Source organism: Anabrus simplex, chromosome 5, assembly GCF_040414725.1.
Source record: "Anabrus simplex isolate iqAnaSimp1 chromosome 5, ASM4041472v1, whole genome shotgun sequence".
Classification (NCBI taxonomy): domain Eukaryota; kingdom Metazoa; phylum Arthropoda; class Insecta; order Orthoptera; family Tettigoniidae; genus Anabrus; species Anabrus simplex.
Window position 1 is genome coordinate 35,645,698 of NC_090269.1, and position 14,768 is coordinate 35,660,465.

At 36.1% G+C, this 14,768-nt stretch overlaps 1 protein-coding gene across 3 annotated transcripts in view; it reads left to right on the forward strand.

Moving 5' to 3' along the window:
* Positions 1-14,768, forward strand: part of LOC136873706 (uncharacterized) — a 542,234-nt gene that overhangs the window by 438,878 nt on the left and 88,588 nt on the right. For 2 of the 3 annotated variants that reach the window (XM_068228013.1, XM_067146840.2), the window contains one exon: positions 10,968-11,079. The exons of the other annotated variant lie outside the window; for it this stretch is intronic. The gene's annotated coding sequence lies outside the window, so the exon portion shown is untranslated. The remainder of the gene's footprint in view (positions 1-10,967; positions 11,080-14,768) is intronic. 3 annotated transcript variants of the gene reach the window in all.

Sequence of the window (14,768 nt, forward strand, 5' to 3'; positions counted from 1 at the left end):
ACCACTATATGAGGAATACCATGGTTCTGCTTTATTAGTGATTAGTACTATTATGAGGGGCCGGTGTGACCTAGATTTTTAACCCCTTTGGACAACAAGCATCATCTTAGAAAATAAGGCATTGTGAGTTTGGTCCACTGTTTGTTTTGGATTCATAGTCATTTTTTCATCATTAGATTTCAGTCAATGGGTACATTTTGAAGTTTCAATTATCGTTTTGTTTTTTTGCACCTTATACCATTAGGTGTACGTTCCTTTCCAAATTTTCTAAGTACTTGATACACTTTTAAATTAAAAAGTCTTATATTCCATCTACTATAACCCCTACAACAAACTTGGTGGTGGTGATTATTGTTTTAATAGTTTCGGTGTGACTTCAACTTTCTCTAGCAGAGTATTGTCAGCCATATTGCCATGAAGAGGGAGGAAGGTGGACAATTTCTGCAGTGGTTCTGAACAGTTTATTTGCAAGTCATTCTTCTTAAAATACACAAGCTTTGATACTTTTTGTTGTCACTTGCTGGAACCTACTTTAGGGGATTTGTTGCCTGTTGTTACTGAGGATATTTGAGAATATGTGACAGAATCGCAACACCCCTTTTCAACAATTTGCAACTCACTTAAGTCTTTCAAAGAAAAAGTCCCCAAAAAAGAAAATCTCCATTTTCTATCATAAAACAAAGTAATCTTTTGTATGTATTATCCATAAAAATTAACTTACCATTGAAAATATTGTTACTATGGCGTAATTTTGAGAGTAGCTGTCAATTTTTTGATAATTCATGTATATATCCTGCACAGTTTAGTAATTTATTTGTAGAAGTTTGGATTTTGTTTGCCTTAAAATTATGTTTCTCAGTACATGTATCAATAATATCAAAGAATCACACCTATAACCATAGGGGAAAATTTGATAAGTTGTCTCGACCGTCTAAGAATCAGATCCGCTGAATGTTTGCGAACTTCTTTAGGAATTGCCAAAAACATTTGAAAGCTGAGGGATATCCCTGCGAGCATCTAATTCACTGCCAGTTTTTAGTGACTGTTATTTGAGGCTGAGTAACATGCATTTCACCAGGCAACAGACGAGTGATAACGTGATAACTTGCCATGGCTTCAGTTGTGCTGTGGCAGTTATAAAATGAAGATGCTTTACAAATGTCATCTAGAAAGTTTTGTGTGCTAGTTTAAAAAAAAGAACATGAAACTTTGTACATTTCTTGGACTAAGTTTCAATTTACTCGCTACCCTTATTCAGACCTTTACCAGCCTCCTGGGAGTGCTATAGAACACATCCATGGTATCCATAAGAGGCTGTTAAAAGGGATAATCCCCTAGGTCTTTCTACTTAGGAATGTGGATTGCAAGCCACAAACCCCTAGCCGAGTTTAGCATTAATTACTTGCACTTAGGCTACTTGTGTTGGACTCCTACCATTCATATTCCCTGTCCAACGTCCCTTAGTCAATTCTTATTCTCTTCGGACCTCGGGGTATTAGGGTTTGCGTAGCCTAGCAAGATGTCACCACCTTTACCAGACACTTTCATAACATAACACCGTATTACATGTATCTTCATGCCTTAGAGCGATGGTGCATGTGATGGTAACCATATGGTAACAGCATGTTCATTGCCAATGCTCTGGCCACCAGGGAGAGATTTCAGATGCAGAAAGTTTTTCCAGCCATAAGTCATCAGCAGTTATGTTGTTGCCACAGGATGGGAACGAGCAATTTAATGAATTAATACATCCCATATTTTGTTTTTGATTCTGCAGCACAATTTCTCAGCATTTTGCAATTTAATATTGTCAGCGCCCTCCTAAAGGTCCACAGGCAAAACGCCTCATCTGTCCCAGACACTGTGCACAAGATCTTCTGACTGGTTAGCCTTGGTTTGCCTCCCTTATTTCACAACAGTGATATGCTCCACTCCATGAACTGGGGCCTGTTCCACAAAAGTATGGTCTTGTACATTACAAGTAAATTCTCTAGTAACCTGTACAAATACCAGAGTTTCTGTTCCACAAAAGAATTTTCTACAGTTGTACTTTACTACTCCATACTTACAAATTACTAGTGAATTTTTATAGGCGTGTTCCACAAAAGTACTAGTACTTGTAACTTACTAGCGAATTGAGAAGAATTCTCTACCAGTGAAAGGACAATAATATATAAATGTACTAGTGCTATTTAAATACGCTTATTTTGGATACATTTTGATAAATATGTGGTCTAGCAGTAGTGATAGTGATGGTGATGAAAATGAAAACTATCGTCTGTACAGGGAAAGAAGAAACTTCCAGTTTAACACTGTATTTGAATACAATGAACATTTTAGGTTAAGCACAATACAAGTGGAAGAACTTTTGATAGATATTGGCCATAGCTTAAAATATCCTACGAACAGAAATAAATCTCTCTCTGTTAAACAACATTTACTAACAACATTACATTGGCTAGGAAATGATGGTCAGTACCATGGTACTGCAGATATGCTTGGGATGGCAAAATCTTCGGTCTGTGGTAGCTGCAATAAATGATATAAAATTTCCTCAAATTGTTTGTTGGCCTGAAAAATACTGAAAAAAACATATTCCAAAAAGGACATTCCTGGAATCATTAATGAGCAGAATATCTCTTACATACGTCAAACTTTTCCCCTCAAAAGCTCCATGAGCTTTTCCCAAGTCAAATATTTCCATCCAACCATTTATTTGGTCTTGTTTTTTCAGACTCTCGCTGAATCCACCGAAACAAATATCTTTCCTACCTTCTACTTCCTTCAAAATGAATAATTTTGTTTCTCTTGACATCATTTTAACAATTCATGCAGAGTTTGCAATTTCGTAACAATTAAGTTTGGCGGCCGAATATCATTATTAGCGGCATCTGATTCCTAATGACAGACCAAGGTAGGTAGAACATATGCGACGATCGTGGAAGAACAGAATTGGTGATAATAACGGAGTAATTTCCTATAATCAAAGAAATAAACTGAAAAATAACATCGTAGCATTAAAAAATTCACAGGAATATTAGTTCTTTCAATCTTTGCTGCATAACTTACAGTAAAATACGATATTACGATAAATGAGGCAAGCATTACCTAATTCAACGAATGGAATACGAAGATAAACAGCTGATTCATGCTATGACGTAGTATGTTTATTGATATGTCGTCACTTGTAAAACTTGTAACAATTCACTGGTAATATACAAGAGACTATCAATCTTTTGTGGAACAGAAATGTACAACTCCATACATTACAAGAACCCACACTAGTAACTTGTAATGTACAAGACCATACTTTTGTGGAATAGGCCCCTGTTGTTCTGTATCAAGGGTCTTGTACAGCTACACCATGTCGCTTCTGCAGTCTTCCTTAAGTGAATATGATATCGAACAGTCATGCAATTGGGACACAATTTCATGAAGCAGTCGAGGAAAATGTGTGGAATCTGCACTGAAAATGCGTACAGAGTCTGTTCTCCTTAATCTTCCCTTTCTTTACAAGGACCAAGTCGTCGGTCAGTAGAGATGAACACCCATTGCATTCCACATTTGCTTAGTTCTGCCCTTTCGTTAATTCGACATATGCATTTCGGAACTTGAGATCTGTTCCTCATACACCTCTCCAATCTGTTGGGTTTAGTTGACACATTTCACGCATTCAGAACCGGGATGAACCCAGATAACACTACATTTTTTTATCATTCAGGAGTCTCCCATTTTCACAAACTTATCGTTCCTCCAAACCTTTACCCGCCTTTCTTGGGACATTTCATTGAGGAAGATAGTGTGACTGGCTCTGTAAGGCATATTCTCTACCTCAAGAATGCCCACACAAACCACTATTAAGGTACTTGCAGATTCTGTTAATAATCCTGTACAAAAAGAGGGTATTCTCACTATTTGCAGATCAAAGCAAATTTGTGTGTTTTCAATTATCTAAAGGGTGATATCTATAGAAATTGTTTTTTGCCTATATACTTCAGATCTTGGTCTCATAGTTTGTATTTATCTAGGATTAGGTACACAAAATTCAAAAATGCGTTCAGTTCGATTTTTGTTTGTTTGGATGTTTGTCTCAACATCACGGGAAAATGGCTTGATGGAATTTCTTGAAACTCTGTTCGTAAGTTCAGGGATACCTGGAGAGTGCTCTAGGCTATTGTTTGATTCATTTACAATAACATAGCTACCAATAATCAGGTAACTTGAGTGGGAAATATCAAATTTCTCTGTTAATGAGTATTATTGAAAAATTATGAAAGTTGCTGGAAAAAATGTGTGCGCGTGCTCGCGCTCTTTTACCTTACGAATAACGAGGTTGTTACTTGGGTCGTCAGTCCCTAAGACTGATCTCATGCACCTCCTCATGCCACCCTATCCATGCTAATCTTTTCATTTCCTAGGTATCTTTAGATGTGTCTCATCATTCTGTCTCATCTTCAGGACAAATTTTGCCAAATCATTCTCCTCCCACCAATTCATTTCAGTATCTTTTCATTTGTAATATGATTTACCCACTTGTGCTAATCTGTATTTTATGTCGTCCTGCCACCGTTAGTTACTCATCTACTTCCTTTAAGAGTTCATTTCCTAATCTAATATTTCCTGCATCATCTGACTTTGAATACACTCCATTACTTTTGTTTTGCATTTATATTTCATCTTGAACTCCTTCTCTAAGACTGTGTTCATAACATTAGCAATTTTTGCAGATCTTCTACAGATTCAGATAAAATAACAATATCATTGGCAAATCTCAAGTGTGTTGATTTCTTTTCCTTGGATTGTTATTCCCTTTTCAAATTCCTCATTAACTTCCTGTACTGCCTGTTCTATATAAATATTGTAAAGGATAGAGGACAAACTGCAATCTTGTCTCACTCCTTTGTGGATTGCTGCTTCCTTTTCATAGTCCTCAATTCTTATCACTTCAGGCTGATTTTTGTTCAGATTGTAGATAATCCTTATTTCTTGGTATTTGTATGTTGGCTTGTCTTTCTTAATTTTATCCTGTAAGATTAAACATAGCCAGAATTGCTTCATGTGTTCCTACATTTCTTCTGAAGCTAAACTGATCTTCTTCCAACTCAGCTTCATTTTGTCTTTCCATTCTTCTGTAGATAATGTGTGTTAAAAATTTGCAAGCATGAGATGCTAAACTAATGGTGCTAGTCAACACCTGCTGTCTAAAATTGGATGGAACTTCTCATGTATCATGCATCTTGCACAATAAATAGAATAACCTCACCATGCTGGTTTCTCTTAAGGTCATTGGTATGATGATATGTCATCAATTCCAGGTGTCTAGTTCGTATACAGGTCTTTCAAAGTTCTGTTTAATTCTGACCTCACAGTTTTATCTCCCATTTCATCAGCATGAACTGCTCCTTCTTGTTCCTGAACCTTATCAACTTCTTTCCTTAGAATTGGTTTTGCATCTGAGCTCGTAATGTTTATACATCTTGTTTTCCTTTTCTCCAAAGGTTTCCTCAATTTTCCTATATGCAGCATCTACCTGTCTTAAAACCGTACAACCTTTTGACATCGTTGCACTTCTCTTCCAGCCATTCTTTCTTAGCTGCCCTGCACTTCTGTCTACTTCATTCTTTAATCACATGTATTTTTCACTTCCCAAACCCCCCCAGTGGCCATGATTGTTACAGCATCAAGCCTGTATGGTCTGGCACCATGATTGGTCGGTTTGAGTCCCGTTGGTTGAAAAAAATTCACCATCAGAATGTTGGCCAGCAAGCTAGGAGAGGGGGTGCTATACAACATATAATTGCTAGGTCGCATGCCAGATGCCTGGATTGAATTCCAAACCTCTCTGCAGTGCTCATATGGAGTGAGCACATATGATGCTGTTGGTGGTAGTTTGTCTGTCAGAAGGCGATGTTAAGTTAGGCGTGTTGCTCTTCAAGAGGAGCAGGTTATGTGCCGGCACCATGCTTCACGCTATCCCTTTTTTTTAAATCACATATATCATTGATTTCTTCTCATTAACTCCTCTGATGAGGTTGACATCAGTAAGGGCATCTGTTTGTAAAAACTTATCAATATTCTCACTTCATACCCAACCCCATAGAAAAAAGGGACAAGGGTTGGACATATCTTACAGCATTCTTTTCTGCCCTCCTCATTTTTATGCATTTGTGGTCAGAGCCGCCTTCTGCTACTGGAAAGGTGTTGCAGTCCAGTGCCCGGTTTCTGAATCTCTGCCCGATAATAATTAAGTCTATTTGAGGCAAATCTCCTGATCACTGGAATGTCCGATGCATTTTTACCGAATGAGTTATAATAAAGGAGATACTTGCAGATTTAAGTTCTTCTTACCAAGTCCATCAATTACAAGTTGTCCATTTCATGACCGTATCGATGTTTAATCAAGAAGTAAGTATTAATAACCACCTAATCAATACTTTATTAATGCCTCAGGCAAAATTGAATAAAATTAAAACTTACAGGACATGTTTCGACCACTTAGTGGTCCTCTTCAGCTGTATAAATAAAGAACTGAAAAGAAAAACATTATGACAATAAGCACAAATAAAAGTTCTTTGGAGACTCCTTTGATAAAAAATGGAGGTCTTCAGAATAGGTCATCTTGCCTCTCGTTCTTGTTTGGAAAAGATGTTTATTCTGTGCTGTCTAGAGGGTCTGTTTTTGAGCGCGACCTGGTGAAGTAATGATGTGATACAGTTTGACAGTTCATGGAAAGCTCTGGAGAGAAGGGAAGTAGAGTTTTATCGTCATCTAAAATAACATGTGAGGGAGGATGGAGATTGGGCTGTGCTTCTGCGATGTCGTGTTTGATTATATCTCTTGTTCGTCTAGTCTGTTTCATGTCTACCCATTCTAAGTATTTGCTAATATTCTCATATAAGATGTTTTTATGCTCGTTGTTTTCCAGGTTGTTCATAAGATTACCTTTATTAATCATACAGATAATTTGAAGGTCCTGTTTTATATTGGTGAATTTGTGGTTGGACTCTTTCATATGGGATCCCATGGCAGAGAATCTTTTGTATCTTTCAGCATTGACGTGTTCTTGATATCTAATTGAGAAGTTCCTTCCAGATTGTCCCATGTAAGTTTTTTTACATTGAGCACAAGTCAGCTTATAAATACCCGATTCCTGGAATTCGTCATCTTTAAGTTTATTAGCTTTATTATGACTAAAGAATCTATGCTTTGTGTTGTTGTTTGTAGAGAAGGCTACCTTGGTATTGTGTTTCTTGAATAAGTTGGTGATTTCGTAAATCTTCGGGTTATTAAAGGTGAATTTTACATATCCTTTTTCTTTTTCTGAATGCTGTTTAAGTTTAATTTGTTGTTGGTATTGGCATTTAGTGATGATTTTATTGATGAATTTCAAACTGAAGCCATTATGTAGAGCCTGTTGACGAATGAAAGAAAGTTCCTTTTTTCTGTCTGTTTCTGTTAGCGGAATTTCAAAGGCTCTGTTGACGAAACTATAATAAGCTGATTTCTTTTGCGAGATGGGATGTAAAGAATCACTTTTGATTGTAGTCGGGGTAAAAGTGGGTTTCCTGTATATTTTAAATTGGAAATGGTTGTCTTTACGAATTGTTTGGATATCCAGAAAATTGAGTATGCCTTTCTCTTCTTCTTCAGCTGTAAATTTTATGTTTGGGTCTAAATTATTCAAAGTGTTAAGGATACTGTGACTATCATTTATTTCCTTGTTAATTATGGCATAGGTATCATCAACATATCGAAGCCAGAGATCGAGTCCTTTAATGTGACCTACTATCTGAGTGTGTTCCTAAAGCAAGAGCTATGCCTAAATTACATAAAAAGAGTGCACCTATGAGACCTATAATTAATTTTCGGAGAAGCCCCACATACAAAATATCCCAATTTATTCATAGTTTCTTAACTCATAACTATGTATTTTATACCAAATCTTCGATAAAAAACTCCAAAGAGTTCTGCATTGCTATTAAAGATTTCAAGTTAACTTCATCTCATGTAACAAGTTCCTTCGACATCAAGGACATGTACACGAACATTCCTATTAAGAACACCATTGAGATTATAAAGACGAATTTATTAATTCACAAACGTATCAGTATACCTGAAATAGAAAACTTCATTACTATCTTGGAATTCGTTTTGAACCACAATTTCTTCTCTTTTAATAATAAAATATATCAGCAAGATGGACTTCCAATGGGAGCGCCGGCTTCTGGAATTTTAGCTAACATTTACCTCGACTTTTTGGAACACACTCAGATAGTAGGTCACATTAAAGGACTCGATCTCTGGCTTCGATATGTTGATGATACCTATGCCATAATTAACAAGGAAATAAGTGATAGTCACAGTATCCTTAACACTTTGAATAATTTAGACCCAAACATAAAATTTACAGCTGAAGAAGAAGAGAAAGGCATACTCAATTTTCTGGATATCCAGACAATTCGTAAAGACAACCATTTCCAATTTAAAATATACAGGAAACCCACTTTTACCCCGACTACAATCAAAAGTGATTCTTTACATCCCATCTCGCAAAAGAAATCAGCTTATTATAGTTTCGTCAACAGAGCCTTTGAAATTCCGCTAACAGAAACAGACAGAAAAAAGACACTTTCTTTCATTCGTCAACAGGCTCTACATAATGGCTTCAGTTTGAAATTCATCAATAAAATCATCACTAAAAGCCAATACCAACAACAAATTAAACTTAAACAGCATTCAGAAAAAGAAAAAGGATATGTAAAATTCACCTTTAATAACCCGAAGATTTACGAAATCACCAACTTATTCAAGAAACACAATACCAAGGTAGCCTTCTCTACAAACAACAACACAAAACATAGATTCTTTAGTCATAATAAAGCTAATAAACTTAAAGATGACAAATTCCAGGAATCGGGTATTTATAAGCTGACTTGTGCTCAATGTAAAAAAACTTACGTGGAACAATCTGGAAGGAACTTCTCAATTAGATATCAAGAACACGTCAATGCTGAAAGATACAAAAGATTCTCTGCCATGGGATCCCATATGAAAGAGTCCAACCACAAATTCACCAATATAAAACAGGACCTTCAAATTATCTGTATGATTAATAAAGGTAATCTTATGAACAACCTGGAAAACAACGAGCATAAAAACATCTTATATGAGAATATTAGCAAATACTTAGAATGGGTAGACATGAAACAGACTAGACGAACAAGAGATATAATCAAACACGACATCGCAGAAGCACAGCCCAATCTCCCTCCTCCCTCACATGTTATTTTAGATGACGATAAAACTCTACTTCCCTTCTCTCCAGAGCTTCCCATGAACTGTCAAACTGTATCACATCGTTACTTCACCAGGTCGCGCTCAAAAACAGACCCTCTAGACAGCACAGAATAAACATCTTTTCCAAACAAGAACGAGAGGCAAGATGACCTATTCTGATGACCTCCATTTTCTATCAAAGGAGTCTCCAAAGAACTTTTATTTGTGCTTATTGTCATAATGTTTTTCTTTTCAGTTCTTTATTTATACAGCTGAAGAGGACCACTAAGTGGTCGAAACATGTCCTGTAAGTTTTAATTTTATTCAATTTTGCCTGAGGCATTAATAAAGTATCGATTAGGTGGTTATTAATACTTACTTCTTAAGTCCATCAATGGCGAGCATTGCTGCTGAGGTAATATTGTTCAGTTATTATAATAAAAATACTAGCCACTGATGGTGATGGTTGTTGTAATACATTTTTTAATAAGCTGAAGAACTGCGTGGTCATTATTCCTTTTTGATCAGGAAGATAATGCAGAATATCAAAGTGAGAAGTAAAAGATGAAGGTACGATTACTTGAGGAATGAAGAAAAAAAGGGAATCTTTATAGAGTCAGTTGGAACCCTAGGCCTCAAATGCCATAATATCATTGAGCTCGGTGGGTGCCTAAAACCAAGCAACACTGCAATACACTGACCGGCTATTGTTATAAGTTGAGGTGTGCTTTGTCTCTTCTGCTGCTACATATCTCCTCTATATGGGCATTATTGCTACAATTATGTAAGACATATCCCTTTAAGAACAGGTACGGCAGCATTTATCTATATAAATAAAATTACAGTTTTGTCTTTACAGTTCAGATTTTTGCCTCATACTTCGCTTTTATCTCAGATTAGGTATACATAGACTGTTTTTATTTTAGTGGGTATACATAAATTGAAAGTAGGCTCACTTCAGTTTCTGCCTGTTTGGTTCTTTGTGTGAATAACACGGGAAAACTACTTGACAGAATTTCTTGAAACTCTGTATTTAAGTTCACGGACATCCACAGACTGGACTAGGCTACATATTATTTGATTGGTATGTGGTGGTGTAGAAATGTTAAGCTTGCACGATACAAAGGATGGCTAACCCTTCCCTCCTTTAGGGGAATTAAGCTGTTTAGATGACTGCTCTCGGGTTTTCCATTCTTTTTCCGAAAGACTGTGACTGTAGCGAGTAGCTTTTTTTTCCTACAGAAGGGGACTGAGTACACTTTCTTCTAACTTTTACACCTAAAACACAGTTGTTCACCTTCTGCTAACCTTTGAAATTCATCTGTTTTTTGGCACCACTGTATCCTGCCAGGGCTGTGAGAAATGGCACGTAGCAGTGAGCAGTGCCCAAATTAAAATTATTTTACTAAGTAATTATTGTTTAATGAGGATTCAGGTGATTTGAGTCCCTCAGATAATGAAAATGAATTTGAGAATGAAATTTTTGTGAGAACATTATTACTGTTAAGCAAAGTGCTGATCGTGACTCTCCGTATTATCACCTCTATCTGCTATATTTAGCGAAAATATTGATGTACAGGAATGTGTAGATATACTGTATATCTATCTGAAAGTGTAATGTCATACGTAGATATATTTTTGGAGCGTTATGTTCTTGTTTATTTATACTGAACTAACTAACTTGTACGCAGAACAAGTGATTGCCGCAGCTCCACGCCATTTCACGAGGTACTCGACTTTTTATCATTGAATGTGTGACACAAGATACCACTCACTCAAGTTCTACTAGAACTCATCCTTAAGGTATGATGAAAATTTCAGATTTTTATTTCGTGTAGTTTTTTTAATACAGCAAACTCCCCACTATCCGAGTGCTGGTTATCCATGCACCTCCAAGGTTTATTACATTATTATTTTTATTTTATTTCCTTTATATTTGTCACAGCATTTTGAATACGTGTAAACTGTGCGCTTGAAATTCGAGCATGCTCTAGACTGCAAGTGTACTAGCGGCATGTTTTGTTCAAGAACTAAACACTAAACAATTTACTGTATAGCAGCTCTTTGTTGGTGTTCTGTGATAGCACTCATGGCTACAAAGCTAAAGAGAGTGCTTTGAACTGGAAAACAAAAACTTGAATTAAATTAAACGTGTGAGAAAGGAGGACCAGTAAATAAAGTAACCATTGATTATGAGATTGGTGTTCAGATAGTTAGTGGCATTAAAAGTAGCAAAAGGAAACTCTTAAAATTCACTAGAAATTGAATAGTGAAGCAGGCCCCTCAAAACGAAAACTTATGAAGAAGTCGGCTTACGATCCTCTTACAGTGGTTTCACAAGTTAAGATTCCAGTAAAGTTCCACCTTTTCAATACAAATGTAAGTTGTACAAGATGTTATCTGCAAGATTGCATGCATGTTAAACCTGTTGCAAATGCATGTTGCTCTGAGCACACTATTTTAATTCAACATTCAATACATGAGACTTTCACACAATCAACAAGTTATAAATAATACGTCACAAGATTTGATTGTTCGGCATAGGACTATTATGTGTTTCAAAACATGCCAAATTAATTATTAAACTGTTAATTCTATTTTTGAAAATGAAGGATGATGTTTATGTATCTTTATAGTTTTAAAATTGATTATGTACGTGCTCTTTTAGTGATTTAGGCTGATGATGACACTTGTATATGTTGAAACCGGTCCCAAAAATAAATAAATGTTGTAGATAATATCTTGTACAACTTACAATTATACTGAAAGGGTGGAACTTTACTGGAATCTTAACTTGTGACCTCAGTTCAATACGGAACCAAAATGAAGTTTATATTTTTGAACTTGCAATGGTTTCATCAGAAGAGATCTAAAGGGATACCAATTTTGTGTGCTGTGTGCGCTGGAAAAGCAAAATTTTAGGCTTGGAAGGTTAATTTTGTGCATTGTCAGGTTGGTTTACAAGGATTAAAGAGCGGTATGGAATACAGGAAATTGCTGCGCAAGGCGAGCACTTTAAGTGCAGATACTGTTACAGCAGATACATTTAAACAAGAATTTGAAAATTACTTTTCAGAGGAGAATTTATCTCTTGATCAGATTTATAATGCAGATTAGTCTGGCTTGTACTGAAAATGTGTACCATCTCGTACACTTGTTCACGATACAGAACATAAATCCTTAATGAATAACAGTAATGTGCTGCGCCAATGCTTCTGGAATCCATAAGATGAAATTGTTGGTAAGAGGGAAGGGTGAAAATTCTCATTGTTTTAAAGGGAATGAAATTCAACATATCCCAGTGGTTCTATTATAACCAAAAAGGTGCATGGATGAAGCAAGGAATTTTCCCAGATTGGTTTCGCTCCAAATTTGTTCCCAAAGTTGCACATTACCTAAAACCAAAACGGTTACCTGTAAAGGCAGTTCTACTCTTAGGTAACGCTCCTTCATATCCTTCTGAACTTGTTTCCTATGACGGGAAAATAAGAGTGAAAGTTTTACCGTCAAATGTAACATTGTTTCTCCAACCCATGGATCAGGGTGTTATTGCATTTATGAAACAAATCTACTGTTCATAATTCGTGACTTGGTTGAAGACTATAACAACATACTAACATTCTGGAAGAGCCTTTCTTTCATTGCTGGATGCTGAACATTTGGTTTTAAGGGTTTGGGCTAGTATAAAGTCAATAACGATTATGCACGCTTAGGATAAATTACTATCAGATAAGGAAGTGATTTCCAGGGATTTTCTATGCAAGTAAATGAGTCATCTGACATAATCACTTTGATTTCTGGAATTAAAGAATTTGAAAATGTAAGCAGTGAAAATATTGAAGAGTGGTTGCATGTGGGTGCATGTGAATCAGACTTCCAGCTAATGACAGATGAAGAAATTGCCACCACAGTCAGGTCAGAAGATGAGGGGAGTGGCCAAGAAGAGGAGGAGCTAGAAGAAAGAAAAATTGCACGTGTGCAACATCCTTTAGCATTGGAAAGTTTTGAAACTCTCTTAGATTATGTTGAAGAGGAATGATGTTGCACTTTGAAACTTTAATACTTGTATACAAAAGAACTTAAAGGAATCTTGAAAGCAAAAGAAAATTACTGATTATTTTTTGCCAAACGACAAAAACTGGCTTTTGCATACTATTTGTATTCGGGTTTTACCAACAGAAGACATAAGCAATTTTTATATTGGTCTCCTTTATTGATAAATGTTTTTAATAATATTAATTTTTTGACATTATTGCATTTACAAATACTATTGTATGTTCTGTATTTTCAAAAGTTCCGTTGTGCATTAAATTCCGTGATTTCTTTTATCCGTGCAAATTTGTCTGGTGATTAGCCTGGATAATCGAGAGTTTGCTGTATAGTTACAAATCTGGAAGAATGTTAACGTTGTTAGCCCCTGAAGTGTCTATTTAAAATGTCTAGACTGGGGTTTTAAGAGGCTAATAGGTAACTGGTAGTGAATGTATTAAGGAAATCAAAACGGGAAATGTCAAATTTCTCCGTTAGTGTTAAATGAATCGAAAAACTGTGCATTATAAAAGTTGTCAAAATATAATTTCCGAGCTTTTGTGTCTTGTAAACTTCTGCCTGAGTAAAAATAACTGAGGTATTCGTGATTTACATTTATCGCAAACGTCCAATATCTCTGGATATATTTGTTCCATAAAAACCTGTGCATAACAAAAGGTGTAAAACTACAATTTCCAGTCATTTTTCTGTCCTACATATTTATATCAATGCTGATCATCACTGACATGGAAATATTGTTCAGTCATCATGGTAATGAGTTAAATGGCAGTGATTGTTTAATACGGTACAAAGCCACATGATCATCAGCCCATATTGATCAGGGAGGTAATTAAGATAACTATAGAAGTGGGAAGAAAAATGTGACCATAAATAACACGAGTATGGGGAGTCATGAAGGGAGGTGGAAATGACAGACTCCACTAACCTTGAATATCCTATTATCACTGAGCTGGAAGAAAACTAAATGTGGTGGACTTGAATGTCCGAAGTGGATAAAACTGACTCTTGTTAATTGAGAAGTGATCTCTCTCTCTCTCTCTCTCTCTCTCTCTCTCTCTCTCTCTCTCTCTCTCTGGCTGTTACTCATCTATGCTTGATGGCATTACCCATCGATGGCAGGTTCAACAGCTAGTTCACTCTAAAAGCCACTTGGAGACTAATACTTACATAAAGATGATCATTTCTGGACCCTTCCATCCCAGAGGAAAGAAAAAGCTTCAATTACAGAATGAAGTGGAGATAGGAACTATACTGTAAATCTCCCCAATGTCCATAACACAACAGACTAAATTACTAGAACCCTCAACAATCACAACATAAAAGCCATTTTTCATATTTTACTGGAAACAGGCTGTCAGGAAAATAATGCTGGTCCATTGATACATGCTGTCCAAAATATTCAAGTATTGATCAGTATAATTTATCCGGTTATAAGATGATTC